At 44.1% G+C, this 15,815-nt stretch overlaps 1 protein-coding gene and 1 pseudogene across 1 annotated transcript in view; one reads left to right on the top strand and one right to left on the bottom strand.

The window, feature by feature from the left end:
• The window catches only part of LOC110327672 (glutathione S-transferase A4), a 51,257-nt gene that overhangs the window by 16,833 nt on the left and 18,609 nt on the right, over positions 1 to 15,815 (bottom strand). The window lies entirely within an intron of this gene.
• LOC110328388 lies at positions 2,710 to 13,420 on the top strand (annotated as a pseudogene).

Below are 15,815 nucleotides of genomic sequence, written 5' to 3'. Positions count from 1 at the left end.
AGCTTGATATGTGTAAATGCATGTCCTCACTCCGGTGACAAACCTAGCTTGATATGTGTAAATGCATGTCCTCACTCCGGTGACAAACCNAGCTTGATATGTGTAAATGCATGTCCTCACTCCCAATAGGCATGATTGTTATTGGTGCTTAGAGGGAAATATGACAGACGAATGAGATGTCTGTCAAGTATTGTTGTTGTTTTGTTTGTTTGTTTTTGTTGTAAACTGTCCACTCCCTGTTTAGAATGCCGCTTCTGAATTGAAGTGGCTTCTGCTCCGCCCTAACTCCTTATGGGGGGTTAAGTATTAGTTTGGGAGGCTGTTGGTTGTTAGCTTTGTCTTCCACTTTGGGACCCCTGTTTGCTTTTTATTTATAGATTTTTTAAAAAAAGATTTATTTATTTATTATGTACATGGGTACACTGTAGCTATACAGATGTTTGTGAGCCTTCGTGTGGTTGTGGGGAACTGAATTTTAAGGACCTCTGCTTGCTCCAGTCAGCCCTGCTTGCTCCAGCCCAAAGATTTATTTATTATTATATATAAGTACACTGTAGCTGTCTTCAGATGGGTCAGATCTCATTATGGGTGGTTGTGAGCCACCATGTGGTTTCTGGGATTTGAACTCAAGACCTTTGGAAGAGCAGTCAGTGCTCTTACCTGCTGAGCCATCTCGCCAGCCCATGTTTGCTTTTTATTAATCACCATTTCCTGTTACACAACATTTTACCAAGGTCCAAACAGCCAGGGTCACACAGAGTTGTGTCTTTAGAGAACTCTGTGTCTGGCTTTTCACCACAGCCGTGTTCCCAGCCCCTTTGGTTTGGCCTGCCCTATTCTTCCTGGCATGCAATGCCATTGATTTCTGGCCTTTCCCCCTTTCTGAGGTTTCCCTGTGTGCTTCCTCACTACCTCTTATTTTCTCACAAGGACAGCATGTTTTGGTGCTTCAGTAACTGTTTGCACCAAGGTCATAGAATTTTCACCCCTAAGTTCATAAAGAACTTCTTTGGTTTTGTTCTGTTCTGATAGTTACAAACTCTTTGATTGTTTGGATGCACAAAGTGGACATTTCCTACCCCACCCCCAGCATTTTGGAGTTGGGTGTGTATGTGTGTATCTTTGAGGTCAAGGAGTGAGTGAGGATGAGGAGTTAGATCTTTGAGTTCGAGGCCAGACTGGTCTACAGAGGGAATACCAGGACAGCCAGGGCAACACAGAAAAATTCTGTCTCGAAAAAAAACCTCGCCTATAGTGCAGCACACCAACTCCGTGAGACCACAAGAGCTGGTGATTTCAGCAACTTCGCAGGTTCTGAGGCACCCCCCAGACTTCTGTGCTGCACAGTTGGATCCCTGTCCATCTGCTTTCTGGAGGTGCTACCTGACACCTCCTCAGTGACCCACATCTTAACCCAAGATCAAGTTTTCAGCCTCAGAGACACACGATCCATGGTGGGTGCCTGCTGATGTCCAGGCTGGAAACTTGCCTTGATCCAAGTACCCCAGTCTCCGTACAGATCTCCCCGCTTTGTCCTCCGGCTCTCTGGCTAGTTTCTTTACTCAGAACCTGCCCTCTTGTACTACCGATTTTGCCAGCACCCTGCATACAGAACCCTACCTTAGAGGCTCTGTAACTTTGTGCCATTAAACCTTCCAGGGAGCCATTATTGCCTTCAGGATGAATCCCAGCGGTTTGTGAAGCCTGTGTGGACCAGCGGTCATTCGAAGCCTTCGTCATCTCAGCCACTCTTCCTTCTAGACAGATCTCCATCGGAGCCTCTGCCCACCCGCCCTCCTCTGAGAGGCATGAGAACCCTGTAGTGTTGGCTTTCTCTTGAGACACTTCCCGCTTCTGGTTACCTCATACTCACGGAACTTGTCACTGCCCGTTGGAAGTTTCTCCTGACATACACAGACCTGGGACAGACAACAACAGCTCCTTATGGGCGTACTATTTATAAGCTGTGCCTTTGCACTGAGACTGCTTGAACTGAGATCATGGCACTGACGTTTGGCTCTGCGCTGTCTTGCTGGTATCGGTTTCCTATCCATGGAGAGGGAAGATGGTAACATGCTCTTTATAAGGTTATTGTGGGAACTAAAGTGGTCAGGGACTGAGTGTTAATCATGGCACCCCTATTTGCAGCCATGTTTCCTACACAGCAACCTTTAATCTGATAAGATTGTAGACACTGGGGAAAAAGTATACTAATTTACATTTCCTTGAGTAACAATGAACTGTTTTTCTTAGGGTCCTTTAGTTAGATGTCATGTGCGAGTGTGCGTGTGCTTATGAATGCCTCTGTGTATTCTGTCTTTTTCATCAGTTCTGTACATTAATTTCATGCTGTCATTGAAATTCAGGGAAAAGGGTAATGTAATATTTTTAATGATCTTTTAATGAAAAGAACCAGTATATGCATCTGCTCTGTCCAATTATATGAATATAAGAACATACGCACACAAATATTGAAAGGAACACAAAATAGTATGCATTAGATTTGGGAAAGTGTTGAAAATTAATATTCTTTTAAAATATACTAGAATTTTAATAAAATATCATCATTTTTCCCGTAATAAATTAATATTAGGAAAAAAGTCACGAAGCAAATGGACCTTCCTGTGTTAGCAATGTCAGGGAGCCGGGGAGAGAGGAAGAAGCAGAAAAATCCCTTTATTATTATTATATAGACCTGTTCAGCCGGCCATGGTCCAGCGTCGGCAGCTTAGCGCAGCCCTGTGTGATGCTCTGCCCTACAGTGTAGGTAGGCTTTCATAACATAGGAAGCAGGAGGGTCAGACTGACCCATTCTAGTGGCACAAGCTGGAATCCAAGCTAACTGGGATACTGAGATGGATGCCAAGCTAAGTGACGTCTAGCCTGGGCAAAACAGCAAAAACCCCATTTCACAATAAAATGGAGAATGGTGCCCCATGCCTATAATCCTAGTGCTTGTCAGGTGGAAGCAGGAAGGGTAATGCCATGGCTAACCTGAGCTACATAGGGAGTTCCCAGCTCACATAGTATATAGCCTTGTCTCCTCAGGATACTGAAGATGGAGGCTGAAGAAACAGTCCAGAGGTTAAGTGCTCTTTTAGAGGCCTGGGCTTTGTTTTCTAGTATCCATATAAGGTAGTAGCCACTGCCTGTATTTCTAGCTCCAGAGGTTCCAATGCTAATTTCTCTGTGAGCACATGCCCCCAGAAAGGCACCTGCACATGCGCGCACGCGAGCGCACGCGCGCGCGCGCGCGCGCACACACACACACACACACATACACACAAACAATAATAATAAGCTAAGGGTTGAAACAGAGGGCTAGGGATACAGCCTAGTGATAGGGCAGTATGAGGCTATAACTTCATCTTCCTGTACCACAAAATCAAATGAAAAGAATAGCCAGTGTGCCGCAGGAGTAGCTTTGCTGCGCGTGCATCAATTCAACCAGCTCGGTGTCTCATGCTGCTAGAGTTCCTAACTGTACAGGAAGAACCTGGAACTCTGAGTTCACTGTCTCAAGTGCTCACCAACTCTTGCTCACTCCCTTATCTCTGAGCCCAGAGCTTCAGGGGTAAAGTAGAGCTCAGAACACTGCTAGTGTGAGATGTGAATGTGTGAGGCAAGGCACACAAGTCCCCAGGCAGCTAGGGGTATCTTGTGTGTATGACGAGCATGGGCAGAGAGGAGTTGGACATGTCCAGACTTCAGGAATCTCAGCCTCTGGGCCCCTAGAGTGGGAGTCAACAGGTCATGGGGCCAAGGGAGTGCTTAGAGTTCTGGAAGAGTCTCTCTTCCAGAGAGAGGCAGAACTTCACCAAAAAGAAATAGCTGAGTCTAGATAAATATTTATTAGTCAGAAATGAAATGCAATCCAAAGCAAACACTGGGTTCAGGAACAAAGGACACGAAGTAAAAATCTCATGTCATTTGCATTTGAGGCCATCTGAGTTCAGTAAGACCAGGTGGAGATGGTCGGTGCCAGGAAGCAAGAGGTCAAAGTTCAAAGTTAATGTGGGGGCCTTAAAGGAACAGGCTGAAGTCAGGCACCAAAAGGCAGGTGCAATGGCCATGACTGTGCCAAACAGTCTGTGGACCTTTTGACAATCTAAAGTGTGAACAAGGATTTTTCTCTGGAAGGTCTTGGAGCTGTCTTCCTCGAGGTTCTTATCCCACGGCGGTGTTTTGCACCTCATTTCCCTTTCCCTGTCCTTCTATGTTTCCCTCAGAGTCCACCTCGGTTCTGTGATCCCGGCAGAAGCCACTGAACAGCATTGACTGACTGTATATGCTGCTCTGTGGGGTTTACGATGCTTTCGGTTGCAAGTCGTGGAAAATTCAGACTGTCTTAGAAAGAAAGGTTGCATCTCAGAAAGTCACATGGCAGTATCTCCAGAGAGGACTGGCTTGTGAAAACAGCGATGTTTGTATAAGGACCCCGTGAGTTCCATTGCTGTCTCCATCAGGGATATACCCTTTACCGCACTGTGAATTTTCAGCTGTTACAAATCACATCCAATAGCAGGACGGGAAGTCTCCTGAGTAGCTCCCTCTTCTGGAAGCTCCTTAGCTGAAGTCACTTTATGGTATCTAGGCTACACTGAAGACCAGCAAATAAAGGATGTCCTCTCTCTCTCTCTCTCTCTCTCTCTCTCTCTCTCTCTCTCTCTNCTCTCTCTCTCTCTCTCTCTCTCTCTCTCTCTCTCTCTCTCTCTCTCTCTCTCTCTCTCTCCTGCCTCTGGCCCCCAAATGTTAGAATTAAAAGAGTGTACCACTGTGCAAGGTGTGTCATGACTCTCTTGAAGCAACCACATTTCACGGTGGAACTTGGGAGAGACCAGTTTTGCTTACCCCGTGAAGAGTTCTGTCAGATGACTTCCCTCTTCCAGGATCCCATCTCTCAGTCATCTGACCTAACTCACTTAGGGCCAAGCACTACCTAAAAGACGTTAAGAGAGCTCTTTATTTAATTTATTTTAGTTTATGTTCATTGGTGTTCTGTTTCCAATGCCTGAGGACGTCAGATCCCCTAGAACTGGAATTACAGACAGTTTTGAACTGCCGTGTGGGTGCTGAGGGCTGCACCTGGGTCCTTGGGAAGAGAAGCACTGAGCCGTCTCTCCAGCCCCGTTATCTTCATTTTGCAGAGAAAGTGCCAGAACTTCAGACGATAAAGACTCACTTAGTAATCTGCTGGTCAGCAAAGCTGGCTCTCCAAGCTTCTGAGGCTAAAGTCTAGGGCTGCCTCATCTTGCCACTGTCTCTCACCCATAGTGGGAGGAAGAGGCAAAGCATGCTCAAGGGACTAAGAACATGACAAACGCTATCGCCCTCAATAGCAAATGAGAGTGTCAAACCAGCATGAGCAGATGCAGGAGGGCTCCATGGTAACCACTGCAGTGATGCAGTGATAGAAAGTTACAATAGTCGCAGCCAGAGAACTTACCATTCTATTTGGAAGGCCAAAATCATTTGTGTATTTGGGAGAACAACTAATACAAAAGCAGCTGGAAATGCTAAGGGAGAAAGGAGTCTCACTCTGTGTGTGTCTGTATGTTTGAGTACCGTGTGTCTGTGTGCATGAGCATGGATGATTGTGTGCGTGTGTGCTATGAGTGTGCATGCTTGTGTGCTATACAAACCACATCTGCAGTTGAGATCCAAGTGCCCTGTGCAGATGAACCCTTCCCCTGGTGCAGAGGTGGTTCTATTCGCAGACTGTAGCAGAGCCATGCCAACCTGTGCATCAGCAGAAGCTGGCTAGACATGAGGTGTGACCAGAGCCACAGGCTGGCATCTGCAGGTAGAGGAGGTGGGTAGTGGGCGGAGACACGACTCTGGAATCAGTTTTCTTACTTTTAGACTCTAATTCTTTTGAAAACTACAAAGACTGGCCTTTAAAACTGCTGGGAGATGGGTTAGAGGAGGAGACACACGGGTTCTGAAGGACAAAGATGAGAGGCAGCAGTGAAAGACTTAAGAAGCCCCGCTGGTCGCTCTAGCATCGCAAACGCCTTCTGAGGCGCATGCTCACTAGGCAGAGGTAAGCCTGTGCCATCTTAACATAGCGCCCGTGGTCCATGAACTATTTCAGGCTTGAAATCATTGACTGTAGCTTCAGGAATGGTTCCTTGACCTGTTTTTCCTACATGCAGGGACCTGTGACAATCCTTTGGGGGAAGGACAGACATAGCTATGATCACAGGAGGGCACTTAAGAATATGTAATGGGAGTAACCCTGAACTTTCCCTCTGCCAATCCTACAACACGCCCAGAATTTACTCTTTTAACTCTGAGATCTGTGTGTCCTGTTATCCTTTTACAAACACACTGTCCCTTGTCTTAAATTTATGTGTCATCATGCTTTGGATTGAATCTTTTATGCAGAACTCCATGTACGTGGAATTTAACAAAAGCTTTGTGCTTTTCTAGTGTCAGTGTATTTTCTGTATGTTTCCTACATCCAGCCAAAAAGCTCATATAAGCAACAAGAGCTGGTAGAGGCCATTCCTCCCCAAGGTCCGATGGTGAACTGGGCTCCTGGCCGACACCACTCAACTTCACAGTCCTTGTGAATGACAGGGAGTGCAGAGGACTGTCCCTGCACAACTTGCTTTCTGTCAAAATTACTTTTCTTTCCAGAACCTTCTTTGCAAACCTGTATGCAACTGAGTCAACAGTCACAGAGCAGTCAGTGGCTGAAAGGTCATTTTGTGACCACTGGTAGAAGTTGTGGAGGAATATACAGGTCAGAAAGCAATGCAGATGATCTAAATGAGTCCTTAGAAGATAGCACCATCACATAATTACTTTGTTACATTTCTTTCTTTCTTTATTCCTAGCTTGGATTGGCTTTGAAGTGCTTGCCACCTTCCTACTCCTGTTCCTTAACTACTCTTCAGCATGATTTATTATTTCCTGTAGCTTCATGGATGACTTTATCTTTGTCTTAATTAAAAGGTTCATTCCAGCAGTATGTAGTGCTGTTTCAGTGGTCATGACTCCTTCTGTTTGTTTCTATCATGGTGAGTTTGTCCTTCTATAAAAACAGATAGTTTTGCTGGGTATAGTAATGCAAGTTCACAATTATTGTCTTTCAACACTTGGAGTACATTATTCAGTGAGTTCCTTGCTTGAAAGGTTTCTGTTAAAAAAAAATCTGTTGTTTTTCTCATGCATTTGCCATTGCATGTGACTTAAATACTTTATTCATGCAACTTTGAATATCTTTCTTTGTTCTGTATGTTTAGTGTTTTTAACTATAATGCAACATGGAGGTTCTTTCCTTTCTTTGCCCACCTGGTGTTCTTTATGTCTCTTGAGTCTGGATTAGCATTTATGCCTCTAGGTTTAGAGAAGTTTTCTCCTATGTGATTCTACTGAATATATTGTTTATGCCTTTAGCCTATTCTTCTTTTTCCAGACCCACAATTTGTAAATCTGGCCTTTACCCACTGAGCCATCTCCCTGATCCAAATTTTGTCTTCTAATGGTTTATACTACAGAGCCTAAATGTTCACATTTTCTCTTTTGTTTGTACTCTATTTTATCTATTTTGTCTTTTGTTCCTGATACTCCATTCTATAGAATATATTCTATTAATGTGGTTTTAATGAGTATTTTTTTAAACTTGCTAAATTTTACGTATATAAATTTTCAATTTGATTATCTTTAGTATTTCAATCTCTTTATTGAAGTCTTGTTTCATTTCCCGTGGTGACTTTATTATTTTATTCAGTTATTTATTTGCATTATCTTTAACTTCACATAGGATTTTATTACATACTTTCTAGTTTCAGTAAATGTTCTTATAATTACATTTTTATTATATCGTTTAATGAATTTATTGGTTTATTATTTGTGTACACAAGTGCCAGGGCATGCATCTTGAGATCAAGGTACAACTCATAGGAGTTTGCTCTTTCCTTCCATGTGGGATGCAGGGATTGAACTCAGGTCATCTGGCTTGGTGGCAACGGCCTTCACCTGTATGTAGAAACATTTTAGGCAGTCAACAAAAGCATGAAGCAGGGAAAGAGTCCTTCACTCCCACTTTAAGTACAAAAGCAAACAAACAAACAAACAAACAAACAAACCTTAGTATGCTCTAAGCATGGCAGCTTATAATCATTCTTTAAATCCTTTGTCCTGGATTTTGGCTAATTTGCTCTTTGGGGGAATTAATGTGGAATCAGTATTTTGGGTGGTGTTGTGCTTCTCTGATTGTTCCTGTTTCTTACTCATCTAGGGTTATGTTGTTGCTTAAATTTCTCATAGTTTTGTCTTTTAAAGATCATATGCATTCTTTGTTATCTATTTATCATATGAACTGAAGATTTTTCAAATGTCTAAGTAGGGCTAATTGTGGCAGACATGAGGTGCAGAGTTCAGAATTTGGATCTTCAGTTTCTGTGTCCCTGGCAGCTGGTATCATCCCTGTATTACTCCCAGGGTAGAGCAGCAACTGTTCGAGTAACTGCCACTGCTGTGTACACCGGGCAAACGTATACTACCCAGTGAGAAGCAACGGTCCCTTGAACTGCAATAGCTGTTGGAATATAAACACCAGGATAGGGTGGTGCATAGTATATTAGTTACTAAGATTAGGTGTGGAGGGGAAGCCAAAAAAGTGTGCGAAGTGACTGGGGAGAGAATGCTGTGAGAGTATTGAGGTCCAGACACTTTAATGACCATTACACTATAGAATATGGTAGTTAAGAAGTGAATAATAGGAGGGATTGGAGATGAGAAAAAAAGGAAAAGAGGTTTCGAACAAGAAAGAACTGCGGGTTGTAGATGGGAAGGAAAGGGGATGGACTGTTTACTGCAGTGTTGCTGTGACAATTGTGAACGGCCTTAGTTTGTTCTCTTCTGAAAATGTCATTTTTTTTCCTCTGTCAGATTTAAAGTATGTCTTTCCTGTCTATAAATATTTGTGATGGACAAGTATATACTTTTCAGGGCTTGCAATGTATCAGTTGCTTTCCTGAATGTTAGTGCTCCTTTTGAGAGCTCTGATATCCTTGCTTTTGTAGATAAGTTTATGGTTTTCTTTTATGTAGCCTTTGTGTGTGTGTGTGTGTGTGTGTGTGTGTGTGTGTGTGCGTGCATGTGCACGCACGCACATGCATGCACATATGTGTGTATATGTGGGTTAGGACATGTGAATGTGTGGGTGCACATACCTGTGTGTATTTCTGCAGAGGTGGATGTTAGGTGTCCTGCTCTATCACTCTGAAAATATTTTAAATATCCACATTTTAAATTATTTACCTTATGTATTGGTGTGTGTGAGTGTGCACACATGTGTGTGCCATGGTGTCCATGTAGTGGTCAGAAGACAATTTTATGGCCTTTTTCTCTCCATTTTTACCTGTGTTCTGGGGCTCAAACCCAGGTCATTGGACTTGCATGGCAAGAACTTTCCCTTCTGATCCTAAGCATATGCTTCCCTATTGACACTAAATATATACAACAAAACATTTAATTTGGCATTTTCAAAGTTAGATGGTTAAAAAGTCTTTTAGAAGAATACTCTAGCCATCTTCAGAGTCTGTGTACATTACCAGGGAATTAATTTCATTACAATTCAGTAGACAGAAAGGGAGAGTAAAGTTAACACTAATGGATGATCTATGAGTAATTAGGAAAACAGAGCCCAGAGATTACACAACTCTGAAATTCCTTAGTCATTGACTGAAGATCATGCTACAGTAGGATCTGAACTTTGATTGTACACATACGTTATCAAAATTGTCTTTCTATTAAGTAACTTTTCCCAGTTGCAAATATGGGGCTTCCAGAGGCCAGGCCAAGATAGGAACAAAGGTGGACATAAGTTTTGCTGGGACAACACAAATGAGGCCAAGAGATTAGATTATTTGCTGTGGCCCACACCCATTTTCATCATTCCCTGTGATGTCTAACAGTGACTCTCCCTTCTACAAACAACCTAGGCATAGCTAATAGAATGGCATTAACAGAGAAGGGCACTGGAGTTCAGAACAAAAAGGAAACTTGACCACGTTCAACCTCTCTTGAGTATTGGATTCCTCCTCCTGGCTTAAAGTCAGGTCAGAGCTCCTCTACCCTACTCTGGAGTCCTACTCACTCTGTACGCTGTTCTTAAAATACCTGTTCCATAGTTACCTAGCTAAACTAATTGACTAGCATAATTCCACATGGGCATGGACAGAGGCTTGTCACCTTGACCCTGTCAAGTTGACAATGTGAACCCCCACGCAAAAGAATGTGCTTATAATTTTAGACTAGTATTGGAAGTAACATTTTCATCTAGGAAAATGTATAATTGATAATGATTTTTCTGTAATTTTTATTAGCTATTTGCCTGAAACTCTTTTTGAACAGATTGTTCTCAAATGTATTTGGCAACCTGATATGAAACCATTTTCAGATGACCATAAGCTTTCTGTACAGCACCACCCTCTTCTTGTTGGGTTTACAGTAGAGGTGTTCCATATGTAATGTAATCCTCCAGCCAGTCTCCAAATCTCAACAATGGCTTGGCAAGGCAGGCCCACTCACACCATAGTGGCAAGAACAACATGAGAATCATCAACCACTTTCTTGGATTTAATTCCCATTCCACAAGATGAAGCCCATCTCTGGCACCATTACTGTGTCAAGAAATGGTGGGTAGACAGGTCACAGGCCCTAAGGGGGAAACATACTACTCTGCTGCTGCTAAATAGACATAATATTAAACTGATTCCTAGTACTTATAGCCATATATAAGTATGGGTATAACTCTCAACCCTCATCAGAAGAGATTCTATTTGCTGTAGGTGGTAAATAACACAGGGGCTTCCAACTAGTCGAGATGCAAAGAACAAGAGACCACAGAATGCTCAGCCCCAAATGGAAGGTCTCCCCAAAGCTCAGGGATCATTGCAGAAGTGGGGCAGAAAGACTGTAATAGCCAGAGGCAGTGGACGATTATAAGGAAATAGTATTTCCTGAGCACAGCAGGGAAGCTGTGTATGTGAAGTCACAATGGTTCTGGTAACATGCACAAAACCGGTGCAAACTCAAGGCAGACAAAATCCCAGTGGAGAGAGGGGAAGTGGATGCAAAGTCACACACCCAGCTGAGTGACTATCGGCTACTGATGGCTACTGAGAGAGAGAGACTCAATTGTCTCCAAGAGTGTAATCTCTGGATAAGTTGACCACTGTGATGGTTTGAATAAGAATAGTCCTCACAGGCTTATATGTTTGACTGCATGGTTTCTAGTTAGTAGAACTATCTGGGAAGGATGAGGAAGCGTGACCTTGTTGCAGGTGGTGTGTCATTGGGGGTGGGATTGGAAGTTTCAAAAGACTCATACCATTCCTAGTGTCACTTTCTCTGCCTTTCGGTTGTGTCTCAAGATGTGAGCTCTCAGCTACTGCTCCAGTGCCATGCCTACCTGCCTGCCTACTGCTATATTCCCTACCAGGATGGCATTGGACTCTAACCTTTTGAAACAGGAAGTCCCAAATTAAACACCTTCTTTGATAAGTTGCCTTGGTCACAGTGTTTTATCACAGCAATAGACAATTAACTAAGATAACCACTCTCCAGCGGAAGGCCATACATCCAACAATACAAGGGGCTCGAGAGATGGCAGAAGTTAAGAGCAGCCTTGTCTCAGCCTGCTAATGGTCATGGTCCCCCTGCCATGGTCCTTACTGTGTATGATTCTCCTTCATATTGTTCTCATGGAGTTTTTACCATGTGTGAATATGGTTGAGAAGAACTCTAACATGTGCCAACCTCATGCTACCAGCTTCTATTTTGGACTCTTACTGAAACAAAGATGTCCCATCTTTTGGGGATGAGGAGAATAAATGAAATATCTATGGGTTCCAGTCCTTCAAAATACTTGTTGAAATGACTAGAGTAGTTTTGGAACCTAGAGCTATTTGGAGTCACCGCTTACCCCTGCTGGGACCTAGAGATTTTTAATGTGTTCAGATCAGGATCGTTTTTCCTGAAAACCAGTCACAATAAGAGTTGACTCCCTACCCACACTCTTTCAGCAGGCAAGACACACTCTACTGAGTGAGGAAGCTTTAGCCATTTCTACTCTGAAGGAACTGCCAGTCAGCTATTCCCAGAGATGTTCAAGGGGGCCTTCACTGACAGGTGTACAAAGGTCCTGACCACAATGGTGTCTGTCTGGCCCTTCCCATGCCTTCCTGTAGGAGCCCTGATAGAGGACCCTCACCTGGAGACTTTGAAAGCACTTCTTGATGGGTTGAATGCCCTGGTCACACGGAAGATTCATTCCAGTAGGTACAAAATCAGAGTATTGAGGAAGAATGTGCACCATGACCTCTGGAGTATATGGGCTGGATCCCGTGAAGATAACTGCTCACCATAGATCATGGCACAGAAGCAACCAGTGAAGACCTGTCCTGACCCTGGGAGGAAGACACATCTCAAGGTGGTAACCAATTTTTGAACCCATGAAGGCCAGTTTTGATGAATGGACCATATACTCGTTGCAGTGGGTCCAGCAGAGATAACGTTCCATTCATCTGTGCTGTAGGAAGCTTCACAGTTGTGCCTTCCCCCAGTCTCTACTGTGATAAAGATATTTAAATTGGTGGATTTAAACTGTATCCTGGAGCTACCACTGAGTGGTGGCTTGAATTCCTTGTAGACCTTGTTCCTTCCCTGGAGCGGATGAGTGATCTTCACATGCTCCCACCAGAGGGAACGAAGCCCTTCAGTTTTACTGTTTGTGAAGACCAGGAAAAGGAGTGGCAAAGCACGTTGTTGTCTCTGGACTCCAACGTCATCTGTCTCCAGAATCTCTATTTGAATGCTATCTACCTTCTAGAAGACTCCCTTGACAAGTGGCTCAGCTGCCTGATGACACTTTCAGAGACCTTGTCAATGACAGACTGCCCTCAGCTCTTACAGTCAGATGTCCAGTGCCTGCCTCATTGTCTGAATATTCATAAGCTCAATCATCTGAACCTGAATGTTCTCTTTCTATCTGATGTAAGCCATGAGCTTCCTGGGCTCATCCCTGGGCAAGTCACCAGTACCCTACAAATCCTGGAACTGGAGCAGTGTAGAATGAGGGACCCTCATTTCAAAGCCCTCTTGTCTGCTCTGAGCAAATGCTCCCAGCTCCTCAAAGTCAACTTCTATCATAATGACATCTCTCTGCTTGTCCTCAAGAACTTCCTTTGTCACACAGCCAAGCTGAGCCAGCTGACCCAGGAGCTGTAACCCCGCCCCTCTGGGATGCTATGAGGGTATCAAGATACTTAAACGCAGATTTCAGCAACTTTGTCCAGAGCTGCTGGACGTACTTAGGGGCCAAAGGCAGCCTAAGAAAGTCCCCTTTGCTACAAGCGTCTGCTTGGAGTGTTTACATCCCTGCTACTATTATTGTAAACTGTAGGCCACAGATTGCCTTTGTCAGTAAATAGAATAAGGTTGCTTCTGGTACCAAGAACGGAGCACTGTGTATGTGTATGTCCTTGTTTGCATATAATAAAGATGATGAGTTTTTTTTAAAAAAAAAAANAAAAAGAAAAGGAAAGAAAGAAAGAAAGAAAGAAAGAAAGAAAGAAAGAAAGAAAGAAAGAAAGGGGTAAAATGAAAAATGATGTTTCTGGTGCTTTGGACGTAGATCAGTGGTAGAGAACCCGCCAAACACGTGCGACGCCCTTCATCGCTCAGTCCCCAGCACCAGAAAGAGACTTACGTCATTCCCTGGCAAACTTTCAACTGAAATAGTTTCATTTTAGCTTAATGCAACTCTTCCTTCAACTTTGATTCTTCCTGCACCCCCACCCCACCCCCAAGCCACAGGGAAAGTCACTCGTCATAAGTACTAAATGAAAAAACCGAAGGCAATGGTCACACCACCCTTTCACCCAATGCACGCCCTGCCTGGCCTTGGCTTGCAGAGCAGTGTGGGCTGCCGGTGGGAGGCAGCCTATCTCATGGTGATAAACTACACAGGAGAAAGCCCACAGGGCCACACCCAGAGTGTGGTCACTTGGTAAATCCTCAGATTTCTCCATCCCGTTTGTCCCTGTAAAAGTTGCCAGACCTGACTGGGGAGTTTCATGCCTTAAGGAAGAGTGCAGGAAATACTGTTCCCAGACAGATCAGATAGCGTGTGAGTGACTGCACGCTGAGGAAAAGCGGTGCTTAGGGTGGGCATTCTCTGAGTTTTCTTTGCCTGGTTCTAAGCAGATCCTCTGGATCCAACCCAGTTGGGATGATAGCTCTGCGTGCAACTCTTGTCTACCCGAGGCAATCAACATAGGAGGGAAAGACCAGAAATTTACATTTGCCCCAAAGGATTACCTATTCATTTGAGGGTCTGTGTCGGCTGGTTGGTGTCAACTTGATGTAAGCTAGGGTCATTGGAGGAGGCTCAATTAAGAAAATGCCTTCACAGCCAGGCGGTGTGCATGCCTTTAATCCCAGCACTTGGGAGGCAGAGGCAGGCGGATTTCTGAGTTTGAGGCAAGCCTGGTCTACAAAGTGAGTTCCAGGACAGCCAGGACTGCACAGAGAAACCCTGTCTCAAAAAAAGAAAAAAAGAAAAAAAGAAAGAAAGAAAGAAAGAAAGAAAGAAAGAGAAAAAAGAAAAGAAAAAGAAGAAGAAAATGCCTTCAGACACACCAGAAGAGGGCATCAGATCCCATTACAGATGGTTGTGAGCCATCATGTGGTTGCTGAGAATTGAACTCAAGTCCTCTACAAGAGCAGTCAGTGCTTTTTCTTTTTTTTTTTTCTTTTCTTTTCCTTTTTTTTTTTTTTTCCAGTCAGTGCTCTTAACCATTGAGCCATCCCTCCAGCCCTAGCCCAAAATCTCGGAATACCCAAGATACAATTCACAGACCATATGAAGCACAAGAAAAAGGAAGACCAAAGTATGGATGCTTCTGTGCTTCTTAGAAGGGGGAACTACTTATAGGGAAATACTCATAGGAGGAAATATGAAGACAAAGTGTGGAGCAGAGACTGAAGGAAACGCCATCCATCCCCCTATACAGTCGCCAAACCCAGACACTATTGCGGATGTTGGGAAGTGCTTGCTGATGGGAGCCTGCCTGATATGGCCTTCTCCTGAGAGGCTCTGCCAGAGCCTGACAAATACAGAGGCAGATGCTTGCAGTGAACCATTGGACTGAGTGCGGGGTCCTCGATGGAGGAGTTGGAGAAGGGACTGAAGGAGTTGAGGGGGTTTGCAGCCCTGTTGGGGTAGCAAAGGTGTTAACAGGCCAGACCCCCTGGGGTTCCCAAGGACTGTACCACCAACCAAAGGGTACAGGTGGAGGGACTCACGGCTGTGGTCGTGTATGTATCAGAGGGATGACCTTGTTGCACATAAGTGGGAAGAGTGGCCCTTAGTCCTGTCAGGGTTCAATGCCCCAGTGTAGGGGAATGCCATGTGGGAAGGCAGGAGTGGGTGGGTGGGGGAGCAACCTCATAGAGTCAGGGGGAAGGGGAATGGGGTAGAGAGTTTCCAGAGGGGAGACCTGGAAAGGGGATAACATTTGAAATGCAAATAAAGAAAATATCCAATAAAAGAAAAAGAAAAGAAAGTGCCTTAATACCTTTGTAAGATCCAACTGTAGGCCTACTTTGTTTTGGAGACAGGGTTTCTCTATGACTGTTCATTTTGTAGACCAGGCTAGCCTCAAACTTAAGAGATTCACCTGCCTCTGCCTCCGGAGTGCTGAGATTAAAGGCACATGCCACTACACCCAGCTTGTAGGTTATATTTAGTGATTGATTGGAAAGGGTCCAGCCCACTCCTGGGCTGGTAGTCTGTT

Source organism: Mus pahari, chromosome 10 (genome assembly GCF_900095145.1).
Source record: "Mus pahari chromosome 10, PAHARI_EIJ_v1.1, whole genome shotgun sequence".
In the NCBI taxonomy this organism is placed as follows: domain Eukaryota; kingdom Metazoa; phylum Chordata; class Mammalia; order Rodentia; family Muridae; genus Mus; species Mus pahari.
The sequence above is the reverse complement of the archived record's forward strand: the minus strand, read 5'-3'. Positions and strand labels throughout refer to the sequence as shown.